A 19,420-nucleotide genomic window follows, 5' to 3' on the forward strand; every position below is an offset into this window, starting at 1 on the left:
TGGATTTGAACTCGGGTCCTCCTGAATCCAGGGCTGGTGCTTTATCCACTGTGCCACTTAGCTGTCCCCTCATTTTATCCTCAAAACAACATCTGGAGTAGGTATAGTGATTATCCCCATTTTACAGATGGGGAAACTAAGTCTGAGGGAGGTTAAGTGACTTGCCCAAGGTCACAGATCTAGAGGCTGGATTTGAATTAGTCTTCTTGATTGCAGGTCCAATGCTCTATCCATTGTACCAACCAGCTGCCAGGAAGACCTGGGATCAAATTCTACCTCCAATACTTTATTAGTTGTGTTACTCAGGGTAAGTCACTTAACTTTTCTGTGCCTCAGTTTCCTCATCTGTAAAATGAGGGGTTTGCATTTAATGGGCTCTAAGGTTCCTTCCAGGTCTAAATATATGATCCTATGAGATTAGTAGTATATGATCTCAATTATATAAATAAGGAAAGTGAGGTTCTTAAAGATGAAGTAATGTGGGGCAGCTAGGTGGCATAGTGGATAAAGCACTCGCCCTGGATTCAGGAGGACTTGAGTTCAAGTCTGGCCTCAGACACTTGACACTTACTAGCTGAGTGACCCTGGGAAAGTCACTTAACCCCCATTTCCCTGCAAAAAAAAAAAAGATGAAGTAACTAACTGAAGAAAAATAAGGCCTCTTTGAAGAGCTAATCTTTCTCCCTAAGATTTATTGGCTTCAATAATAGGCAAATTCTTGAATAATCTACAGAAAAAGGAAATCAAGGGGGGTGGCTACATGGCACAGTAGATAAAAGCATTGGCCCTGGATTCAGGAAGACCTGAGTTCAAATCCGACCTTAGACACTTGACATTTGCTAGCTGTGTGACCCTGGGGCAAGCCACTTAACCCTCATTGCCCCAGAAAAGAAAAAGGAAATCAATATCCTTTTTAGTGAGTTGAGCAAATTAAGAGAAAGATGATGTGAATTTTCTTCCTTCAGGAAACTCTGCTGCTGGTGGGTACTACTCCCATCTGGAGGGAGGAGGCTTGCCTATCATTCATGGAATATCTCTTCTTGCCCCCCCCCTTCCCCATCACCCCATTAGAAACGTAGCAAAACCTCTCCATTTCTGTGCAAAGTCAAGGACTCCTCACAATTTTCACTCTCATACAGGTGTATACTTAAATGTAGTGCATGAAACCTCAACTGTTTGGAGGTTCATCACACCTCAGATTTCCAACATGGAATGCACCGTTTTGTAACCATAAGAACTATACATATGCAAGAAACACAAGTAAGCAAAATTGTGTAAGCAAACTAAACCCTATGGAGTTTTGGTTGAATTAAAAATAAAAGGTTTTCTCGTGTTTTTAACATCCCCCTTTCCTTCTAGCCCTCCCTGTATGCACACCACTAATCCAAGAAAGGGCTTTTTAAATTTTCTCCTCAAAACGACATGAAATAATTCTTTGTCTGCTCTCCTATTAAAAACACCAGCTAATGGTCATGAGGAGTTAACTTGGTTAAATGGAAAATAGGCCAGATTTGAAGACTGAGTTCAGATCCTGACTGTGCCACTTGCTATTTGGGTGACCTTGGGCAAATTAGTTATTTAACATCTGTGGGCCTTAGTTTCCTCATCTGTAAAATGGGTGGGGGGGGGTAGGTGGAAAAAACAGGGATCAGCAAATTACTGGAAGTCCAAAGTCAGGCACCTTTGTCTGGCACTAAGAATAGTTTTTATATTCTTAAATGCAATTAAACTTTATTTAAAAATGTAAAAACTATTCTTAGTTCATGGGGCAGTAGAAGTTTGTGAACCCCTGGCCTAGATGATCGAATAAGGTCCCTTTCAAACTCTAAAGTCTATGATGATTTTAAGTAGATATCTTTGGCAACATGAAAATTTTAGAAAGAAATTATTTAGATGAAAGAATGAATATAATTTACAAGGCTATAAATTACAGTAGAACTGACAGCTCAGATTGAGATTCTATTTCAGCAATGATTTAGGAGCTTTGGTCCATTAACTACAGGACTCAGAGCATGAAGGAAGCTTGGAGATCACGCAGTCCAACCCTTTCATCTACAGGTGAGAAAACCGAGGCACAGGGAAGATAAGCAATTTGCTCAAGTTTCAGAGCCTGGGCTAGATGATGGCTAACTTCGGGGCTCATCTGGTTATTTTATTTTACTTTACATTCATCTCAAGACCCCCATTACACTCTTTTTTTGAAGTAATATTTTATTTTTCCCAATTATATGTTAAACCAATTAACATTTTAAACAAAGTTTTGAGTTCCAAATTCTATTCCTCTCTCTCTTCCTCCTTTCTCCCCTCCCTGAGATGGCAAGTAATCTGATATAGGTTATACATGTGCTATCATATAAAACATTTCTATATTAGTCATTTTGTACAAGAAGACTAAAACACCAACAAAAAGAATGATTGAAAGTGACAAATAGCATGGTGCAGTCTGTATTCAGACAATATCAGTTCTTTCTCTGGAGATGGATAATATATTTCATCATGAATCCTTTGGGATTGTCTTGGAGCAGTGTACTGCTGACAAATAGCTGTCATTCAGTTCTCCATTGTACAAAATTGCTGTTGCTATGTACAATGTTCTCTTGGTTCTGCTTACTTCACTTGGCATAAGTTCATGTAAGTCTTTGCAGGTTTTTCTGAAGTCATCCTGCTTGTCATTTCTTATAGCACAATAGTATTCCATCACAATCATATATTACAACTTGAATAGCCATTCCCCAATTGATGGGCATCTTCTTGATTTCTAATTCTCAGCCACCACAAAAAGAACTACTATAAACATTTTTGTACAAGTAGATCCTTCCCTGCCATGCCCCCCCCCTTCCGCCTTTTAAAAAATCTCTTTGGGATATAGACCAAACAATGGTATTGTTGGATCAAAGCATATGCACAGTTTTATAACCTTTGGGGCATTGTTCCAAATTGCCCTCCAGAATGGTTGGGCCAGTTCTCAGCTCCACCATGAATGCATTAGTGTTCCAGTTTTCTCACATCCTCTCCAACACTTATCATTTTTCTTTTCTGTCATATTGGTCAGTTTGATAGGTGTGAGGTGGCACCTTTAATCAATGGTAATTTAGAACATTTTCCCCCATATGGTTATAGATAGCTTTGATTTCTTCTATTGAAAATTTCCTGTTCATATGCTTTGACAATTCCCCATTACATCTTTAAAATGATTAAGGACTCCACAGAGCTTTTGGTTGTCTGGGTTAGAAATATTTTATATTTACTCTAGTAGAAATTATAACTGATAATTTAAAAAATATTAATTTATTTTAAAAGTTGATAATAAATCCATTATATTAACAGAACATAACATGAAAAATTACCAAATTTTCCAAAACAAGAAAAATTTAGTAAGAAGAGGCATTATTTTATATATATTTGCAAATCACTTAAATGTCTGGCTTAATAGAAGAAAGATGAATTCTCATAATCGCTGTTTCATTCAATCTATTGCAATATGCTATTTTTGTTGAAGGATATGAAGAAAATCTGGCTTCACATAGATACATTGTTGAGAAAATGAGGACTATTCATGAAAATAGTTTTGACCTCGCAGACTCCCTGAAAGGATCTATGTGATCTAGAGATCCTTGGACCACACTTTGAGAACCACTATACTAAGGCTTTGTCTTGGTTCTTTTAATATTTTGCGGGCACCAGTGAAATATTGAGATTGTCCATGATATCATTCACTCTTATTATACAACTGGCATTCCCACTTTTCTAATACGTGTCCCTGATGATGTCTTTTATTATTTTATGCCACTTTGCACATACAAATCATATGTATAGTGAAGTGAGCAGAACCAAGAACCAGCAATATTATTTGGTGAAGAACTATGAATGACTTAACTATTCTTAGCAATACAATGATCCAAGACAATCCAAAGGATTAATGATAAAACATGGTATCTACCTCCAAAGAAAGGACTGATATTGATTAAACACAGACTGAAGCATGCTACTTTTTACTTTCTTTCATTTTTTTCTTTTATTCAAGTTTTCTCGTACAAAATGACTAATATGTTAATGTTTCACATAATTGCACACATATAACCCATATCTGATTGCTTATACCCTCAGGGAGGGAAGGAAGGAGGGATGAAATTTGGAACTCAAAACTATAAATAAAAATGTTTACTATTAAAAAGAAGAGAAAAGATGAACTTTGGTAGCAGGAAGTTGTTTGCTTTACCAGTTCTACAAATGGATTCCATACTACCTCTCCTATTCTGTTCCGGATCTGTTGAATCTAGGGACTCTGTGAGTCAGAGTTTATTCAAAGCCAGAGCTCATAAGCACCTGCCAACGTGTGATCTTTTTGTATTTGGCAAAGACATTTAGTAAAATACTATAGTAACTTCCCTCCTGAACCTAGAGCACTTTCCCCAATCATTGGTAGGAACAATAGGCACACAAAGGAATCATGTGTGTAATATGTGGCCAGGTCTCACACCTGGAGATACCACCAACATAATGCTACAGGAGAGCCAATGTTTTCTGTTGAAATCATTGCATTTCTCATATGGGGCCTGCTTCCCACTATAATTCTCATCTCTCCCTATTGGGTTTTACATTGCCTCTGTTTCTTCTCTTCTCTTTTCCCCATTAGTTGTTCTTGCTGCTGCCATTTATTGACTTTTAGCTAGAGTCCTCAGCACTGCTCCATAAAAGGAGGTGGATTTTGATAAGTTTTTACTGATTTTTTTTACATCACCATGTTCCCCAGTATCTTCCTCTTTCCTCTTCCAGAGAGCCACTCCATATGACAAAAAGTATTTTTAAAGACAAAAAAAAGGAAAAGAGAAAAAACTCAGCATAACTGATGAATGCATTTTAAAAGGTGCAAAGTATGATAATTGTGGATCTCCTACCTTTGCAAAGGGGTAGAGTTGAGAATGTCTTCTTGTATCTCTCTCTCTCTCTCTCTTTTTTTTTTTTTTTTTGGTGAGGCAATGGAGGTTAAGAGACTTGCCCAGCGTCACACAGCTAGTAAGTGTCAAGTGTCTGAGGACTAATTTGAACTCAGGTACTCCTGACTCCAGGGCCAGCACTCTATCCACTGCACCACCTAGCTGCCCCCTTGTATCTCTTCTTTTGAGCCATGCTCATCCGTTATAATTTTGCAACATTCACTTTTTTGTTTGTATAGTTGTTCTTTCCATTTGCATTTTTGCAGACCATTGTGTATATTGTTTTCTTAAGTCTGCTTATGTTACTCTGTAAGAGTTCATGTAATCTTTCCTTGCTTTGTATTTATCACATTCATCCTTTCTTATAGCACAGTTATATTCTATGACCTTCATGTACTACAATATCTTTAGCCATTCCCACAGTGTATCACCTCTATTTTTTTTTTGTGGGGCAATCGGGGTTAAGTGACTTCCCCAGGGTCACACAGCTAGTAAGTATCAAGTGTCTGAGGTCAGATTTGAACTCAGGCCCTTCCGAATCCAGGGCTAGTGCTTTATCCACTGTACCACCTAGCTGCCCCTATCTCTATTTTTAAGATTATTGTTCAGAGGTAAATATTCTGCTGTTTTATAAAGGCAAGGCCTCAACATGTCTACTTGACATGGAGAGAAAGAAGAATTTCTCTCTTTAAGGTGAGATAGAAGTTTGTTTAGATCAAAGAATTTTAGCCCCAAAGCCAAAGTTCTTTTGGAAGATAGGCAAATAAGACAAGTGTTTACTCCTTCTTTTAAACTTGCTTTCCCCTGCTAGTGGGATTGGTATTTGTTCCAAGCCTCTATCTGACAGGGTTAGAAATTTCTTATAATTCCCATTTAACCTGTAGCAAGGATTACATGCCCACAAAATTCACTTTAGGGAGTTGTGCCAAAGAAACCGTAGAGGAGCTATATGGAAGCTGAGCTATAAAGCTCTCTTTAATCCCAAGAAGCCAAACAATATAGATAGCAATATGGATTTTTTTCTCCAACTCTTGGCCCACACTGGTGTCTTTAACATGCATATAGGACTAGCAACACACCTTTAAAATTAGAGCTCTTTACACTACATCATGGAGAAAATAATTAAAAGATGAGCTGCAGTGTTAGGGAACAGCTTGGGATCAGTGAAAACATTGCCCAATTCTCCCCAAAGTGTCTAGCCCACATTTGTCCTACTACTCAATTCATAATCCTTTTGCAGCTCCAACCAAAGATATATGTATTGATGAATTAACTCAATAGGTTGTTAATCCAATAGCATATCATAATCTGAACAATATGCATTTTCCCATCCATTTAGTTTTGAATACCTGAGAAAGACCTTCATGGTTCTGGGGTTTGATGCAATATGCACAATGTTCTACATGAAAGGAACACCATCTATGGGTGGTTTTACATTTGGACTCTATGCATGAAATCCTCCATGACAGATATGAACATCCATATAAGCATGATTCATTGTTTCATGATGCTTTTATTGATATTCAGAAAATCCATGGAAAAAGGTTACCTCTGATTGCTTATTTTAGGGTACCTATATTTTTATATGCATAAGAGACATGTTGTAAAAGGAGACTTTTAAAGTATGTGTTTTGCCCTGCAAAATCAGCTGTAATCAAGAAGTAATAAACATACTGGGATCTTTTATACTCTATATCAGAGGTATCAAATATGTGGCCCTGTGTACACCCAAACCATATTAAAATGAAATTGGGAAATAGTTAAAATAAATAGAAATACAATAAAGCACAGGTAACATTACATTTTAAAACTAATATGTGGCCTGCAGGAATCCTTATGTAGGGGTTCACTCTTTCTATATGAGTTGGACCCCGCTGCTTTACACAACTTAATCAACTGTGTCACTGGATATATCAACTGTGGTTGAAAATTGTCTGTGAAAGTCTACCTCTTTCCTTCTCATTACTATTTCTAGATTTAACAGAGATGAGAATTTTCCTTTTTTAGAGATGCCTTGAAAACAGAATCAAAATTAGATACTGACTCTAATTATCACTATTGCTTAGAAAAAATTAACCCACATGTGCTGAGAAAGTGGCCATGGCCCTTAAGAAAATGGAAATTGAAAGCAAACACATTGATAAAACATCACACTGAATGTGTCACAATTTAAGGGCCTTCATGAAGATGATTGTATCTGATACTTATATAGTGATTTTAAGTTTGCAAAGCATTTTACATCCATTTTCTCACTATCCGTCCTCATAAGAAAGAACCTTATGGAGGAGGTAGTACAAGAAGTAGGGTTCCCATTTCACAGATGAAAAAATTGAGTCTCAAAGATATTTAAGTGTTTTCCCCAAGGCTACATGTCTAGGAAGTAGCAGAGCTAGGTTATAGTGATAACTTTCCTTTGGAATCATTAATATACTAAAGGGGGATTAAGGAAGTTCCAGCATCCATCATTATCCTACATCTTCATTTGTAGTGACCCCAGAATCAAGACAGGGTCTGATTAATAGAGAAGGAGAAAATCCTCTGAGTCCTTTCCAGTTCTAGACAGATTAACCAAGATCTAGATTAACCTCTAATTCATACCGGTTACATGAATTGTATTTGTCAATTGTCTTTGAGTCTAAAACTTAAAATATTGAAACAAATGAAGTTTTGAATAAAGAGAAGCAAAGAATTATTTTGTAAACATTTCCCTAGGCAAATGAAGGAATTTTTTTTTTTACTCTTAGCACATAAAAACAAGCCAACCACAGATAGGAACCATCCAGGGTCCTTACACCAGGATCATGCAGTGTTGACATAGATACAGTGCCATTAGTTTGGGAGAACATGCTGTGAGTAATGTGCCCACAGTACTCTGTTACATTAATTCTACAGCTGTTGCCTTATCCCTTACTGTTTCTCAGGGCTTTGGGTGATTAGCAGCATGGCCAAGTAAAAATGCCACCCAATCCCAGTAATTTGCTGTGAAGCTGGCCGTGCTCATAAAAATATCAACAAACAGCTCTCTACCACCTACCCAGTGGAAATCATTCTTCATGCAGCCATGGTCCACTGCAAGATCACACATGACTGCATCTCAGGGGGGCAAAGCATGATACATGGACTGTAATAAATAGCTTCAAGAAAAGATGGAACACCCATTGCCTTTCCTAAAATACCCCTTGGCACAAAATGAAATATTTTGGAAGCTATCTCTTTCCAGTTACTTCTGAGTGCCTCTGTACTTAAAATGCAGGATTTAGAACCAAAAGGGCCCTTAAAGGATATCTAATCCACCTCCCTCATTGTATAGAGGAAGAAAAGGAGGTACAGAGTGATGTAATGATTGTTCTAGGTCACATAAGTAGTTGGTATTTGAATTATACTTTTCAGGTCACATCGAAGAAGCTCAGTTTCAACCTGGTACAATCACAAAAAAAAAATGCTTGTCTAATTCATGACTAGACATGAAATGCCTCAATTGTATTTTCTTAAAAAAACTTTTTTAGCTTATATTGGTATCAAATTTTCATTTTTGATTTTGTGTGTGTGAGAAAGAGAGAGAGAATGAATAGATGTGTGTGTGTTCATTTAGCTATCAAGAAAACTGAAAGGTCCAGAAGATCTAAATTCAAGTCCCAGTGACTAAGATCAAGTCATTTAACTGAACTTTATAAACTTGTTTTTTCATCTGTAAGATGTTGCTAATAATAATAATATTTGCACTATCTGCCTCCTAAGTGGTGAGGAAAACACTTTTTAAACCTAAAAGTGTCATAGAAATACGAATCATTATTATTGTTATTGTTATTTATTATTAATAATTATGAATTATTACTTCACTTGGCACATGTTACCTAAATACTTGGAAATACAGTCATGAAACTTAGATGAAATGGAATGGGAGAGTCCTGAGAGTGACTGTGTATGTGAAATCAAGCAAAGCAACTTTCAACATGACATCTCTGAGGGCACAGTTGTGTCCAGACTCCACAGAGAAAAACGAATCCTTCATGACAAATGTGGGCTCTAATGAAAGCCCACAGCTTCCAACGTAGATAGACTGGATATTTAGGGTTATGGGAGGCAAGTGGCAATTAAGACAGCTAACACTGCATGCTCTTTCACATAGCAGCAGAAGAATGCTTGGGGCCATCACAGGGCCCCTAATCTCATTTCTTTATCCCAGCCCTAGATTTTATTGAACCCATTTTTCACTTAGCCACCGGAAAGTTGTCAAAAGGCTGGTCATGCTGGGGAGCTCTAGGGGCACAGGATAGGGAAGCTCATGCTGTAGGGTAAGATTATTCTCCAAAAACAGAAGCCAAATGAGGTCCTCAGGGAGAGTTGGGTCTCTGAAGAGATGACCCAAAATGGCATTCACATTTTAACTGAGGAATCACTGAAGATATATTTTTGGTCTTTTCCCTGGGATAGGCTGTTAGTGATACCATTCCTGTACCATCAGGGAGTGCTTCCAACATACTAGCTGTTTTCCTAGCCATGGTAGATGCTGAGTAAGCTTCATAAAGCTATGGACCCCTAAAACTGTGGTGTCTGGTGGTCAGTGAAAATTTGATGAAGTTCTAGTTAGATCATGAATTTATACCACTCCTTTTAGGCTTTGCTTTAAACACTCCCTCCTCCAGATATGAAGGAACAATGTTTAAATTCACAGGGATGGGGGCAGCTAGGTGGTACAGTGGATAGAGCACCAGCCCTGAATTCAGGAGGACCTCAGTTCAAATCTGACCTCAGACACTTGACACTAGCTGTGTGACCCTGGGCAAGTTACTTAACCCCAACTGCCTCACCCCACCAAAAAAATCACAGGGCCAGAATACTAGAACTAAAAGGGACAACAGACACTTCCTAGTTCAACTCCCTAGTTTTACAGATGAAGACATTGAGTCTCATGTAGGTTAGTTAAGTCACTTATCCAAGGTCGTTCAAGTAACAAGTGTTAGGGAGAGGGGATCTGAACCCATATCCTCTAACTCAAAATTCAGCTCACTTTAATTAAGAGTTTACATCAGGAGGAAAAACCCACACTAACTTAGAAAAACTAGTCAGTTAGCCCTCGGTTAGACACCGAGGATTCCTTGCTTAAATAGAAGAAAGCTAGGTGAGGTTGACAGTGGGGACATACAGTTAGTTGCCTGAAACTGTTCAGTCATGTCCTAAGCTATGTAGGCAGTATATGTAGGCATTTATTGAGTAATGCTATAATCTATACTGTAGTTATTTATAACGTTACAGTGTCAAAAAAGTGGAAACTGTTTGCTGTCAGGGAACTTACATTATATCAGGAGAGACAATGCATGCATATATTGTATGGATACATTTGACATTAGTATTGCTACAGAGGACACTGGGGCTTAAAGAATTACGGAAGGCATACATTAAGAGTGGGAAGTCATAAAGAGGGGGAGAGAGATGGACAGAGACAGACAGAGACAGACAGAGAAATAGAGGCAGACACAGGGCAGCTAGGTGGTGCAGTGGATAAAGCACTGGCCCTGGATTCAGGAGGACCTGAGTTCAAATCTGACCTCAGACATTTGACACTTACTAGGTGTGTGACTTTGGGCAAGTCACTTAACCCTCAGTGTCCCATGGAGGGGGGGAAGAAAGACAGACAGACACACACGGAGAAGGAGAGAAAATATGAATATGAATGTGTGTCCAGGAGTGAGTGAGGTGTGAAGCATTGATGAGTTTGGTTGGAGTGAATGAAATGAATGAATTGATGTGGTTAAAGGTTAGAGAGAAAATACATACTACAACTGTGTGTTAGTAGTGTGTGTGTGTGTGTGTGTGTGTGTGTGTGTGTGTGTGTGTGTGTGTGTGTGAAAACCAGAGTATTTCTAACGGTCTGAGAGTGAGAATCCAGAAATTGGGTTGAATTCCTAGAATAGATATTATAATACAGCTGTAGTCAGGAATTGTGTGAATGTGGGCAAAGTGGTCACTGGATGAAGTAGAGGTTGGTATGCCTCACAAGCAGTTCAAGCCCTGAGATTGTGTATGCTTCTACCTGTAGGGCCTACCTTGAGGTTATTGTAATACCAACAGCCTTAATGTATATAAAGTGCCCACCACAACACCTAGGCTCAGCATTTAGCTTTAATTTTACTTCTTACATATTTCTGCTATTCCTTCCTTATCCTTCTCCTAGCCTGCCAATCTCTTTGACATGACTTCCAAATTCTTGACTGACTGAAAAACACTTAGCAACTGAATAAACACAAGACAGGTGGAACTGCTGGGTCTTCAACATCTGTCAGGTTCTTTACTTTTTCCAGTTTATTTTTCTAAAAAATTTCTCTAACATTCTTAGGGATTTGAAGATTACTTTCTCTTTTAGGCCTTCACAGCTGGGACCTAAATCTCCTGGGCTCTTTCTCATAATTACTTTCCTCCCACTTTAATTACGGCAGGGAAGTTCTGCAGCAAGAGTTCCTCAGATAGAACTCAACATCTGTTACCCAATGAAACATATTTTCAATCAAAGAGAAGCTATCAGTCAAATACTGCCACATTGATACTTCTCGAGTCCCTGGTTCATCATTTTGCTTGGGGCCAACAAGTAATGATCAATGGTAGAGGTCGAGAGGGAACAAGGGAAGGACAGATACCAAAGTTGAAAATTAAATACCCATCTAGCCAATTTTCTAACTCCTGAGCTTGTTTTCTCTTCTGTAAAATGGGGATAATAATACTTAGACTATATGCCTCACTGGGTTATAAGGAAAGAAATATTGAAATGTGAGTTAGTTTTAGCATTATTCTTTCAGCTCATGTCCCCATGATAAATTACTCGACCACATAGTTCTAATGGATTCCTCTGATTATAAAGCCTATCTGGAAGGACCTAGAAGAGGAAAACTCTCTGAATTTATTGATACCAGAGAGGAAAGAGTGCCGGACCTGAAATCAGGAGCTCTGGGTCACAAAATCTCAGTTCAGGCTAGAACATAGCCTGAACACCTAAAATCAACAGGATAAAAGGGGCCAGATTTACCTTTTCTTTTTCAAATAGATTTTTTTTTGTCTGTACCTTTTCAAATGTCTTTGAAGGCAGTCCCAGGATTGGCTGGGATAGCATACATGTGACTATGTGACCTTGCACATGTCATTTCATCTCTAAGAGTCTTGGTTTCCCCATATTTAAAATGGAAATGATAATATTTATATCACCATTTAATATATATATATAAAATGCTTCTTACACATTAAATTGCTATTTGTGTCAGCTATATTTATTATCTACCTCACAAGGACGTGTATAAAGCATGTTTGAAAGTACTTGTATATACTGTAAGCCTTAGACTTCCCCCAGCCCAATATATAGATGCTGATTTTTCCTCTTTTTTATCTTAAAAATTTTATATGGGATGACTCTGAAGGGGGGCAGCTCATAAGGGATATTGGGGGAAACTAAGGTGATATTTAAAGAAGATAAAAATTTATTTGCAAAAAAGAAAGTACTTACAAATGTAAAATTGCTATAGAAATGTAGGGCTATAATAATAATTATTATTATTATTTTGCGGGGCAATGGGGGTTAAGTGACTTGCCATGGGTCACACAACTAGTAAGTGTCAAGTGTCTGAGGCCAGATTTGAACTCAGGTACTCCTGAATCCAGGGCCTGTGCTTTATCCACTGTGCCACCTAGCTGCCCCTAGGACTATAATTATTGAGCAATCTTTCTTGTACTCCTAACCACATCTAGGACCCAAGTCTAGGTCTAGGACACCAGTGAAACCAGATCCCTATGATAAATGATGTTTGAGAATGTTAAGGAAGAAAGATAACAGGTTTGGCTGTTGTTTTAAAAGTCTTCTCCTTTCTTTAAAAGATAAACAGAGTTTGGCTCTTGCTTTGGAATAAAGCTAGAAATGCAAGATGGTACCAGACAATGGAAAGCCTTGATAGCCAAGTCAAAGAACCCAAACTATACATATGAGGTACTACTAAAGATTTTTTTCCATAAGAGGAGAGACCTAATCAGGTTTATTGATACGAATAATTATTCTGACAGCACTAGGAAGTACAAATTGGAATGGGGACTGAGAAGAGGCAGGATGGTTTATTCAGAAGAATAAATTAGAGTCCAAGTAGGTAGTAATGAATATTAGTACTTGGATAGTAAGTGGGATGAATAGTAAGGAAGAGTCAGATTCAAGGGTCAGATGCTATGGAGATGAATTGATAGCACCTGGTTGAAAATTGGAGATAAAGGAGCAGGAAGAGTCAAAGAGAACCTTATTTTAATTCAACCAGGTTTCCCTTTTTACACAAAAGTTTCTCCCTCTGGTTCCCATCAGTAGTGTTTCAATTTTCAATTTCAGAGGGGTTCTAGGAGAGTTACTGGCAAAGGTGAGTACAGAAGAATCCTTTCTCTTACTTCCCTTCGAATAAAAAATCTGTTATCTATGAGAATTAGAGTGTTATGAAAAACTACTTTACTAGGGTAGAGCTGAGCAATATTACAATTTTGGAAACAGGGATGGTTATTCCCAATAGTTTAGGGTTATGAAGCAAAATAGAGAAATTGCAATAAATTGCATTGGTAAGTGGAAAAGAAATTGTCAAATTATCCACAATGTTTTCTTTTTATTGTAAATAACTTTTTCCATTGCTAAGAAAAATGGCTTTGAGGATTGTTCCTTGGGGGGAGAACAAAAGCATCTTTGCCTCAAAGGCACAAATTCCCTTGGGATTTTACATATGAATTTGGTGGTGGGGAGAGGAGACCCCTAGGTTTCTAATCAAAGGTCCAGTCTCTAGCATTTACATTCACAGAAGTATGTCACTTGTAATTACAAAAATTCTAGATGACAAATATATCCTTATCTATTTTATAAAAAGGAATATAGGGACAGCTAGGTGGTGCAGTGGATAAAGCACCAGCCCTGGATTCAGAAGGACCTGAGTTCAAATCTGGGCTCAGACACTTGACACTTACTAGCTGTGTGACCTCGGGCAAGTCACTTAACCCTCATTGCCCTGCAAAGCAAACAAACAAAAAAAGGAATATAGACCTGCAAACGACACATTATGAACAAGTATTGTGGCAATCGCAGTTTTGTGGACACCAAATATAGGGAGTGATGGTTATGGTATGAGTAGAAAGAACAGGACAGAGGAAAGAGATGTTATGGAGGAAGATTGACAATATTCATCAACTGCTTATTTATAGCAGACTATGTGGGGTGAAAAGCAAGAACTAAGGGTGACTCTGAGGTTTCAAAAGCCACCACTGCTACAAAAACTTCATGCACCAAACACAATGCTTAAATCAATTTCTAATAATCTTATTTCAAGAGCTCAGCCTTAGTTTCACATTTTCTTTGTCTGCATCTTTTTTTTTGTTCCTATCAAATTCTACCTTGTAATAGGGAAACAATGTTGTGCTAGATAGTGCTGAACCTAAAGTCAGGAAGATGGGTTGGGATCTACTCAACATTACAAATTTAATAGCTGTGTGAACCTGGACAAGTCATTTAACCCCTCTGAGCCTCCATTTCCTTATCTATAAACTGAGGATAAGAAAAGTACTTAAGTCACACTCATCATGGGAGTCAAATGAGAGAAAGGTTTATGCTTCACAAACCCTAGAACATTATAGAAATATCTGTTATCATAATTTTTTTTTTTGCGGGGGCAATGGGGGTTAAATGACTTGCCCGGGGTCACACAGCTAGTAAGTGTCAAGGGTCTGAGGCTGAATTTGAACTCAGATCCTCCTGAATCCAGGGCCAGTACTTTATCTACTGTGCCACCTAGCTGCCCCCTGTTATCATTTATACTTAGTTGTATGTGTATTACACCCTTCACATCTCTTACTAGATTAAAAGGTTCTGTTTTAAAGTAAAATTACAAAATAGTTTATTCCAAACACAGAAATATGAATTACATCTAAAAATGTAATAATTTCCTAACATGTTTACTCCAAAGATTGACTTGTTTTGTGATACTATTAGAGAAGAAAAAGGGTTTGGGATTAATTTTTCATTCTAACTCCCCCTTTAAAATGTTTTATGGATACATTTTCCCTGTAATTTCCTACTGATTATCTTCTTCCACAGCCCCTCCCCTAATACTCTAATAAAACACATCCATCAATTGGCCATATCTGAAAATATATGCCTTATTCTGCAGGTATGGTCTATCACCTACCTACCAAAATGTGGGAGGCATGCTTCACCATCAGGTCTGTGAAATCCTGATTGGCCATTGCACTGATCAGAGTTCTTAAGTCTTTTTCTGTGGCCCCTGTGCATTCTGTTTCTTGTGTTTTGTGTGTTTTGCTTGGCATTAGCTTACACAAGTCTTCCCACGTTTCTCTAACAATGGACACCCACTTTCCTTTCAATTCTTTACTTAAATACTCAAAAGTATCTGTAATCTCATTGATTTGGATGCTCCTTCCAAAGAAGGAGACTATGTCTGCCCCTCCTGAGTGACTCCTGTCCCAATCCTCCCAAAGGTTGCTGATTTTTTGGTACTGTAATTAGTGCTGAAGCAGATACACACATGTATATATGTGGACTATTTTCTTCTATCTTTGACCTTCTTAGGATATATGCTAGTAGTATATTGTTAGATCTAGGGGTATGTAAGATGTAGTGAACTTTTTAGTAAAACTTCTAATTGTTTTCCAGAATATTTGAACCAATTCACAACTCCACCAACAGTGCACTGGGGTAACAACAAACATTCTTTATCTCCTTGTTTTTTTCTTTCCTATGTGGAATGTTAAGCTAGTTATTGTTCTTAGGAAGCCCTGCAATGTTTTGGGGTTAGTATAATGATATAATTTGCAAATGGAAGTGGTAAATACTTTTGGGAAGGATACATGCCTCTGTTTTGTGCCTTGCCTACTTTTTATAATCAGAAGGGCAAACACTTTTACCTCTGTTGCTATATCATTACATGAATTCTCCATAATTTTAATGTATTTGGAGGGAGATACCTTGTTGAAAGAGAGCAGTTAAGAGGCAATTATGCTCTATTGAATCAAAAGTTTTTTTGGGGGAGTGGGGCAATGATGGTTAAGTGACTTGCCCAATACATGTCAAGTGTCTGAGGCTGGATTTGAATTCAAGCCTTCCTGAATCCAGGTGCTATGGGCCCATAGCACCCCAGAAGTTCTCTGAGGCACATCAAAGAAACTTCTCCTTGAGAAACTAAACCAGAGGACAGACAAGCCTAGAGAGATAAGTGGAACCAGATTGGACTGAACTAGCTCCTGGACCCCCACCCTTCATTCTAGTCTCCTTCAACCCTGGGGTGATAAGATTAGGTGTGGCTGCTTCCTTTGTGTTCTGAGGAGATGGCTTGAGAGATCTGCAGCCACCCCTCACCCAATTCCCCCCAGCCAACACCAGCGGGGGACAGTCTCGATGGTCACCCCCATCAGTCCTCTATAAAAGTACCTGCCTGTCTCCTGCTCGAGGAAATTGGTATCTCAGAGCCATGCTCTATGCCTTTCTCCCCATGAGAAGTCCAAGGATTTTTTTGGTTTCCCTTCCATTCCCTTCCCTTCCTGACCTAAATAAACTACCATCTTATTCTAATTGCTTTTGTTTGCAAGAGGGTATAATTCTTTAAAGAGAAATTCCTAAGGACCCCAAGCCCCTATCCCCTTCCCAAACCCCCTACCCCATTTTCCCCATGACACAGGGCTGGTGCTTTATCCACTGTACCACTTAGCTGCCCCCGAAAGGTTTGTTTACAGTTTTTTTTTAATACTCACCATACAAAAAGCAAACTGGAATCTTGCATTTTCTACATTTTTCAAATCAATGTGTGATGGTTAATATGTGTTACCTTGTGGAATACCACTTGTGAAAGTCTACCTGTTACTAATGCACCAAGGCTGCTTCGATGCGTTTAATTTTTCACATAAAAACTTTGTGGAGATGAAAAGTAGGCACACTGTTAGGTAGTTATTGATAGTCAGCTTTAAAAATAGATTAATATGGTCTGAGGCTTTCTCCATGTCTTTGGTATCTTCCCTTCCTTCAAATATCTTGAGGATAAATTCCTAACACCTTCATATTGTGTTTTCTATTCCCCTCTATGTAAATTTGGTGCAATAGTGATGCTTTTCCTGTCTTTGTTTTCTTTGATGCCACTCTCATCTTCTTTAGGTGGCCATCTGAGACTATGATGCAAGAATCTGTGTTGTGGCTCCACTTTCCCTGATACAGTAGAGATTTTTTTCTTTAAAACTTTGTAGATCTTTTCTATGTTTCTTTTGTCTTTTTTTTCCTGTCTTTCCAGTTTTGTCAATGAATGTTATTGGTATGACTTTTCTTTGATAGATCTCTCACCATGATTTCTTTAAGTTAGTTTAACATTCCACTGCTTCTCTATTTTATGAGGAGATAATGCTCATAAACTTCTGCCTTTCTTCTATGTAAGATTTTACAATTAAGTTTATATTCTACTCTGATATTGCCATTTGCTGACATATTTGTCTGCTGGGCAAGCAACTCAAATATTTGTTCAGTAAGGAGATTTTTTAGGCTCTTTTGGTCCCTTTGATATGGCAATTGATATGGGTCAAACATCTTTATAATATTATTATAATTGATATTTATGTATTTTTCTGTTGAGATTTCATTTTAAATGATCAATGACTTTTTAAAAAAATACATGATTTTGAAGTTTAAAAATGCATAGCTTATGTTTTTTCCCCAAAAGTTTAACTTTGTACCAAACATTTGCTCTAACAAGTTTATAGTCTGACCAAATATAAACAGCTGATTCAAGAATGTTTCCTATGTGTGTGTTCAGTTGTTTTTCAGTTTTTATCTGACTCTACATGACTTCGTGTGGGGTTTTCTTGGCAAAGATATTGGAGTGCTTTGGCATTTTCTTCTCCAGCTTATTTTACAGATGAGGAAACTGAGGTAAACAGGGATTGACTTGTCCAAGGTCACAGAGCTGGTAAGTGTCTGAGGCCAGATATGAACTCAGGAAAATGAATCTTTTTGACTCCAGGCCCAGAGCTCTATCCACTGTGCCACCTAGGTGTCCTAGTATCCCATATCAATTAACAAATAAGTAATTTCTTGATTTTGAATATTACAGATTTCGCTTTTTAGTGATCTTATTTGGGTCTTACCATGCCCAGGGCTTTCTTGGGTTTTTCTTTAAAAAAAATACTGGAGGATGGAGCCAAGATGGCAGAGTAAGGCAGGAACTCACCCAAATACTCCCCAATTCACCTCCAAATAACTATAAAATAAAGCATCAAAATGAATTCAGGAGTGGCAAAACAAAAGGACAGGGTGAAACAATTTTCTAGCCCAAGACAATTTAACAGATCAGCAGGAAAGGTCTGTATCATTCAGGTAAAAGGGGAGCATAGGCCAGTGAACATGGCATCTGGGAAACCCAGCAGGAGGTCATATACCAGCCAGCCAGTTCTGAGGCCTGAGCCCCAGCATAGGTCAGTAGCCAGACCCCATGTCCCTGGTGCAACAGGCCTGCTCCAAGGCCCTGGGTCCTTGTACAAGAAGCTTGGAATAGTGCCCCATCCACCCCAGGAGTAGAATCCAACTCTAAAAGTTATGAAATAGGTTGAAAAAATGAGCAAAACCCAACAACAACAAAAAAGAAACAACTAGACCATAGAAAGTTATTATGGTGACAGGGAAGATCAAAATGTAGACTCAAGAGAGAACAAAGTGAACATGCCTACATGTGAAGTCTCAAAGAAAAAAGTGAATTGGTTTCAGGTCCACAAAGAACCCCTGGAAGAGCTCAAAAAGGATTTTAAAACTCAAATAAGAGAGGTAGAGGAAAAATAGGGAAAACAAATGAGGATTATGCAAGAAAATCATGAAAAAAGAGTCAACAATTTGGTAAAGGAAACATAGAAGATGAAAAAAGATGTACAAAAATCCACTGAAGAAAACAACTCCTTAAAAAGTAGACTTGGCTAAATATAAAAGGAAATACAAAAGCTCACTGAAGAAGATAATTACTTAAGAGTTAGAAAATAATTACTTAAGAGTGGAAGTTAATGACTCCATGAGACATTAATAAATGATCAAAACAAAATCAAGAGAATGAAAATATCAAAGAAAATATAAACTATTTAATTAGAAAAATAACAGAGCTGGAAAAGAGATCAAGGAGAGATAATTTAAGAATCGTACTGCCTCAAAACTATGATTAAAAAAGATCCTGGGAATTATAGTTCAAGAAATTATCAAGGGGGGCAGCTAGATGGCGCAGTGAATAGAGCACCGACCCTGGATTCAGGAGTACCTGAGTTCAAATCCGGCCTCAGACACTTGACACTTACTAGCTGTGTGACCCTGGGCAAGTCGCTTAACTCCAATTGCCTCACCAGAAAAAAAAAAAAAAGAAATTATCAAGGAAACTGCCTTGATATCCTAGAACCAGAGGGTAAAGTAGAAATCAAAAGAATCCAATGATCACCTCTGGAAAGTGATCCCC

The 19,420-nt window shown here is 38.0% G+C and overlaps 1 protein-coding gene across 3 annotated transcripts in view; it reads right to left on the reverse strand.

Annotated features, from left to right (window-relative positions):
• The window catches only part of LOC122736007 (histone-arginine methyltransferase CARM1-like), a 271,431-nt gene that overhangs the window by 86,442 nt on the left and 165,569 nt on the right, over window positions 1-19,420 (reverse strand). The gene's annotated exons all lie outside the window — the stretch shown is intronic.

Source organism: Dromiciops gliroides, chromosome 1 (genome assembly GCF_019393635.1).
Source record: "Dromiciops gliroides isolate mDroGli1 chromosome 1, mDroGli1.pri, whole genome shotgun sequence".
In the NCBI taxonomy this organism is placed as follows: Eukaryota; Metazoa; Chordata; class Mammalia; order Microbiotheria; family Microbiotheriidae; genus Dromiciops; species Dromiciops gliroides.